Source organism: Eubalaena glacialis, chromosome 8 (assembly GCF_028564815.1).
Source record: "Eubalaena glacialis isolate mEubGla1 chromosome 8, mEubGla1.1.hap2.+ XY, whole genome shotgun sequence".
In the NCBI taxonomy this organism is placed as follows: Eukaryota; Metazoa; Chordata; class Mammalia; order Artiodactyla; family Balaenidae; genus Eubalaena; species Eubalaena glacialis.
The window spans coordinates 17,832,226-17,839,252 of record NC_083723.1 but is presented as its reverse complement, the minus strand read 5'-3'; the positions used below and the strand labels follow the sequence as shown (position 1 = coordinate 17,839,252).

General features: G+C 39.5%; 1 pseudogene; it reads left to right on the top strand.

The window, feature by feature from the left end:
• Positions 1–3,595: 3,595 nt before the first annotated feature.
• LOC133096138 (large ribosomal subunit protein eL31-like) lies at positions 3,596–6,579 on the top strand (annotated as a pseudogene).
• The last annotated feature ends 448 nt before the right edge of the window (positions 6,580–7,027 follow it).

Genomic DNA, 7,027 nt, shown 5'->3' with positions numbered 1-7,027 from the left:
TCCTTGTAGTACCTAGGATGTTTCCTTGCACATACATTTGCTGATCAATAAAGAAGATATTTTCATTTGGGACCAAAAAAGACATTAGTTTATTTATTCACCCTCCACAGAAAAAACCAGCTCCTACCAGAGATAATAAAATATGTGGGTATTGAACATGTCAGTGTTCTTCCAAATGTTCGTATTCAATTTTAGGAAAAGTTTATTTGACAAGTTTGGTCAAATACCTAATGGAATAATGCAAAGGAAGTAAAGGAAGCTCTGGAGGAAAAAGCACTGAAAGGTAATGAAAAAGGGGAGACTAAGATCCAGATCTCAAAAAAGCTCTAAATTTATACTGACAAATACTTTTCAGAGCTTTGCTAACCAGGTTGTATACAGTGCTTTGAAAATCTAAAGGGCTATAACTTTCTAAGGCAGAATTTCTCAAAGTATGATCTGACCCTTCCACCCCTTCCCCCCATCAGGACCATAAAGTGCTCAGATTCTAAGGTCCTACTCCTATATTTTTAGGAAATCTACCACTTATTGGTAAGATACCCAAAACTAGGACAAGGATTCCACTCTGCAAAGGATACACAAACCCCACTTTCTTTATCATAAAGTTTATGTTAGTTTGGTAAACGGACGAAGGTGACAAAAACACATCAGCTCTTGGGAAGCAGTGAATCCCCTAAGTGCTTGAAATGTATCCTGCCCCCTTCCAAGGAGGAGCGCAGACACTGCTCTATGGCCTCCCCAAACCAGGTGCTTCTGTCAGAACTAACCCTGCTACCCTGGCTAAACACAAAGGTTGACCAGTGAGATGGTCTATATTCATATCTGCTAGACTCACTTACTAATCAGATTCTCACCACTGATGGGGCTGGGAGGTGAGAAGAATGGAGAGAAGCAGACAAACCCACGTGGCCATGGACTGGATGGAGTCCAAGCTAACTGTTGCTACTGCCTCATCTTAAGTTACGGCAGCTGAGGCTACACCTCGGTCCACCATTGCTCTGTAATGATGTTAGAGAAGTTGTATGATGATAAGAATTAAATAAAACGAAATCTGGTAACTTAGCGTAAGTTAGAAAACATCAACAAGAAGACAAAGTAAAATCCTTTGTTTTCATTTGAATCGATAATTATAATAGATACAAAAGTTGCAGTGCCTCCTGGGAGGCAAGAAGCACAAAGTCAATCCACCCACAGGAGCACCATCAGAGGGTTCATCCTGAAAGAATACTGAACCCCATGGATCTTTAACATGGATTTGAAAAGGCTAGACCGACTGGTTTCTCCAAAACCCAAAAGCCTTGGAGTCTAGAATTCCTCTAAGTTTGCTTGATGCACTGATAAGCAAAAGGAGGCTGTGGAGGAATTTTGGTGAAGCCACATACCCTAGAAATATCACAGCCAGTTTGTGACTTGGAGAAGAAGAAAAGGAATGACGTTCAATGACATCAACCGTTCCACCTCATAGATCTGTTGTGAGCCTGAAATGCTCATCTGTGTAACATACTTTGCAGAGGGCAAGTGGAAAGTGATCAGTAAAAAAAGATATTATTAGTATTAATGATTGCTGACACTTCTTACAGTGTTTTAAAGTAGGTTATAAAGAAATCGGCAGCTCTGCCATTCCATGCAGCTTGCTTTAGATGACACTACTGCCTTAAAGGAGTGCAGCCTGCACCCTGCTTTGTGAGCAAATCTCTCTGTTTAAGCCACTGGTGGCAAGCTTTCTGTTACTTATAGCTGAATGTATTCCTAACTGATATATTGTCAATACCACTGAAATAGTTTCATATTTTATTGGCACAGATAACATTAATGATGCAGCCCTTATGAAAGGTGAAATTATTAAGAACAAAATTGAACAGATGACATTTGAGAAAAGATGCCAGAAAAGTTTCCTAAAAGAAGTAGAGTCTTGGAGAATCCCAGTATTCTGCAATATAAGCATACCCTCATAAAGCAAAGTAAACTGTAGGACCTACAGGTTCTCTTTGTTACTACAGAACTGGAAGTTGAAGAGTGTTTTACTCATCAATCTCAGCAGAAGCCCAACACAGAGAAGTGTCTTCTTCAAAGAATGGAGACAATGCAGTGAAAGAGTGCTTTGGACCCACAAACTACTATAATCAGTAAGAAGACTGAGACAACTGTGCAGCTGCAGACACAGGCTCTTTCATAAAAAAGGAAGAATGACTCAAAGCATGAAATCAAGAGTCCACAGGGTGGAACTGGAGCCATGGAAAATTATTCCCAGGCTTTGCATCCCAATGAAGGAACAGCCAAGCTGTGTCCAGCTGAATTTCAGAATTGCAATGGACCAGTGAACCTTGTGTACCTCCTTGTTTCCTACTTTTTGAAGAGCAGTGTCTATTCTGATTATCCTATGCCTGTCCCATCATGGGGTGTTGACTGTACCTTTAAGTCACAGGTATTCGGATTGAGGGGAAGTGTACTCAAGAACCTGTGCCTTAGAAACTGCATCTGAGGAGCTTCATCCACACCTGGACCTAATTTAGATGAAACATCCTGGACGTTGAGCTGATGTTATAAAGGGCTGGGACTTTGAGGAGAGATTCTCAGTATGGGGTGAGGATATTTTGTATGTGAGATGAATGCAAATAATTTGATCCCAGAGGGCAGACCATGTTGGCTTAAAATATGTTCATAAATTCTTTTTTAGGACCTCCAAAAGTGGAGCCTAGTTCCCCTTGCCTTGAGTGTGATTTGGACTTAGTGAATCATTTCAAAAGAATAAAATAAGATAAAAGTGACAATATGAGTCAGAAACACTATAGAAACTAGATATGATAGTTCTAACAGTGTTATAGTCTGGGGTCACTTAAGGGAAGGGAAAATGAGTCATCAAAATCTAGAATTCTAAACCTGTCAAAACTGTCAATTAAGTGTGAGAGCAGAATAAAGATATTTTCAGAGATGCAAAGCCTCAGAATATCTGATCTATTCACTCTTTATTAGGAAGTCATCTGAGGATGTACTCCCACAAAACAAGGAGAAGAGAAATAAAGAAAGAAGATAACTAATAATAGCTAGCATTTACTGAGTGCTTATTTTGTGCCAGGCACTGTGCTGTGTGTGTTTTTCATGTATTATTACATTTAACCACTCAACAATCCTATGAAGTATATACTATTGCTATTATTATCTTATAGAATAGAAGACTGAGTTATAAAGGGGCCAAATAAGTTACCTAAGTTATTGGTAAGTTGTAGAACTAAGATCTAACCCTGGGCAGTCTGGCTCCAGAGCCCATGATCTTAAATACTCCCTATCTTCCCAGGTAGCTATGCTACCATGAAACTGTGGAACCAAATCAGGACAGCAGCAAAGGAAGACCTCAGGATGAAAGCTATAAAGCAGGACTATTGAGTCATCAGTATAATAAACTGGGGCAGGAGAAAGAAGGATTCAATGAGACAACTCTAGGAGGAAACGAAGATGACTTCATAGATGGCATGATTTGGGAACATTAAAAGAGCGCAAGAAAACAAAGAGCAGTTAGAAAATCAAGGAAAATCAAAAAATATCCATAAGATAGACAATCCCTCGAGCTCTTCCTTTCCAACCAGGGCCCGGCAGGATGGCTCCCGCAAAGAAGGGTGGCGAGAGGAAGAAGGGCCGGTCCGCCATCAACGAGTTGGTGACCAGAGAATACACTATCAACGTTCACAAGCACATCCATGGAGTGGGTTTCAAGAAGCATGCCCCTCGGACGCTCTAAGAAATCCAGAAATTTGCCATGAAGGAGATGGGAACTCCAGATGTACACATTGATACCAGGCTCAACAAAGCTGTCTGGGCCAAAGGAATAAGGAATGTCCCATACCGTATCCGTGAGTGGTTGTCCAGAAAACGTAATAAAGATTCACCAAACAAGCTCTATATGTTTGTTACCTATGTACCTGTCACCACTTTAAAAAATCTACAGTTAATGTGGATGGGAACTAACTGCTGATTGTTGAATAAAGTTATAGAACTGCCTTCGCATCTTAATTTTCCTTTTCTAGTTGCAGCTAAAATCTTGTATATCTTTAAGCAGTTCCCAACTACAGGATATTTGGAGAGCATTTCCTAAGTACTGTGCTTGGGCCCCTTCTCCCCAGTCCCTGGAGTTTTTGAATATTTGGACAGGGTCTAGGCAGGTGTTCTAAGGTGGTTTCGAAGGGCAACCTGGCTTGAGAATGACTATTTAGGTAGTTGGGACATTGTGGGTATAATGCTAATGCTTTTACATGCAGGTTTTGTTGATTGTAAGATACACATTTTTTCAGAAACTGGCATGTAGAACTTAATTGCCATTTTTCACATTTTAACAAACTAAAATGATACACTTGATAGTCTTAGATTTAATGAAATATGTACAGTTCCTTTTTAGTTTGCTTGTTTGTAGTGGCCCCATGAGGTGTTTTTAGTCCTGGTTTACGTGGAGCTAAAGCCCAAGGGTAACCTTTATTAAAGGTTACTAACAAAATCTGCTTATTTCAAGCTGAAAGCAAGGTGTTGCAGGGATTACATCTCATTAGTGTTTATACCACTGATGTGAATTAAGTGCCATAAAGAGGTCCCCTTTTGAAGCCCTATTGATGACGGCAGTGGGGTTGGGGGCCACCTGGAGTGTAATGTACACTGTGAACATGGGGGGTGGGGGAGCATCCCCAGGTTATCCATTCCCTGGCACAGTCCAGACCTTAGACACTGAAACAGACCAAGTCAATACAAAAATTTCTTATTAAAAAATCTTGGAGACCAAAAAAAAAAAAAATCCATAAGATGGTCTTAGTCTGAATGAACTAACCAAAATGTGGCATGGTTTAAAGCATTGATGGAGTACAGAGAAAAACAATCCATTTCACCTAGATACTAGGGATGTCCTCATTCAAGAGGTCCAAGTGTTGCAAAGAAGGACAGTAATTCTAAGATTTGAATACTATTTACATAGTCATAAGAACATAAACCATTTTTTGGTTTTCAATTTTTAGAATCAAACTTTTCACAATTTTAAAAGGACTCAATTGCAGGGAGGAATAAAAATGTTAACAGCAATGACAAAATAAAAGTACAAAGCTGATAGTAGGTGGAGGAGAAATAAAAAATGCAGAAAGGATAAGGGAGACATTCATCTTACAATGTAGGAAGTGAAAATTGATGAAACAAGTAAAAGAGACAAGTATCTAGTTTAAAATTACATAATGTGATGGTTAATTTTATGTTTCAACTTGGCTGGGCCACAGGGTGCCCAGATATTTGGTTAAACATTATTTCCAGTGTGTCTGTGATGACGTTTCTGGATAAGATTAACATTTCAATCAGTAGACTGAGTAAAGCAGATTGCCCTCCCAAATGTCAGAGGCAATCTAATCTGTTGAAGGCGTGAGTAGACTAAAAGACTGAGTAAGAAAGAATTCACTCTCTCTGCTTGACTGTCTTCAAGGTACTGGTCTTCTCCTGCCTTCAGACTCAGACTTGAAATGGAACTTACACCATCAGCTCTCCTGCTTCTCAGGCCTTCAGACACAGACCAGAACTATACCATTGGTTTTCCTGGGTCTGGACTTCTCAGCCTTCATAATCATGTGAGCCAATTCCTATTGATACCGTTTCTTTGTAGAACCCTGACTAATACACTTATGAACTTCATCCATTATGCCTTTTTGCCCTCAGATCCGGTTTCTGCATTTCTCCTCCAAACTACATTTCCTAGGTTCTTTGCCAGCTGGCTTCCAGAGTGGTTTGACCAACAGTAGCTTGACTGCAGAAAGGAAGGGAGGTATAAGCCCAGATTCTGTCTCCTTTCTGGGCAGACCCTTCTCCTGTGATCCCTGCTCTTACTAGGCACAGTTCTGTGTTTCTCTAGCCCTGGGGTAGAAACACTTTCTGATGATACTAATTCCTGGTCGTCATCATTTTTTTGGCTCCTGGGATCTCCCATCACCTATGTAACTATTTAAAATACCTATAGTGAATCATTTTCTGGCCGGACCCTGACTGAAACAGTAATAAAGATAGGAATTCAGCAATATAAGTATACTTGGAGGAGAGCAGAGAGAAGAAAGGTGGTATAAGGGAACTACATCTCATCTTAATATAGGAAGTCAGTAGATGGTACCTAAAATTGATAAATCAATAAACAGAGCTACAGTATATTATCTAGAATTATGAAGATAACAAACAAAAGAATAAAAACCTGAAACAGTTCAAACTGTTGCCTCAAACTATTGAGTCAGTAAAAGACCTGTGGTTGCCAAGGACTCAGGGGAGAAAGAGAGAGATGAATAGATGGAATATAGGGGATTTCATGGCAGTGAAACTATTTTATGGCAATGGTGAATGCATGGCATTATATATTTGTAAAACTCATAAAACTATACAAAACAAAAAATAAACCCTAAGATAAACTATGGACTTTAGTAGTATCAATATTGGCTCATCAACTGTAACAAATGCACCACACTAATGCAAGATGTTAATAACAGGGGAAACCGTGTGTGTGTGTGTGTGTGTGTGTGTGTGTGTGTGTGTGTGTGGTGGCAGGGATGGGGAGGTACATGGAAACTCTCTGTACTTTCCAGTCAATTTTTCTGTAAACCTAAATCTGTTTTTAAAAATAAACTCCATCAGTGAAAAAAAAAGAAGGGAGGGAGGGTAGGAGGGAGGGTGGAAGCTATCTAAAAGACATGAAGGAAACTTAAATACACATTTCAAACTGAAAGAAGGCAATCTGACAAAGCTATGTACTTTATTATTCCAATTATATGACATTCTGAAAAAGGCAAAACTATAGAAACAGTAAAAAAAAAAACAAAAACAAACTGGTTGCCAAGGGTTCAGGGGGAGAGAGGAAGTGATGCCTAGGTGGAGCACAGTGACTTTTTAGGGCAGTGAAACTATTCTGTATGATACTGTAATGGTGGATACATGACATTATGCATTTGTCAAAACATATGAAACTGTGCAACAGAAAAAGTGAACCCTAGTGTTAGTTAATAATAAAATGTCAGTAATGGCTCATCCA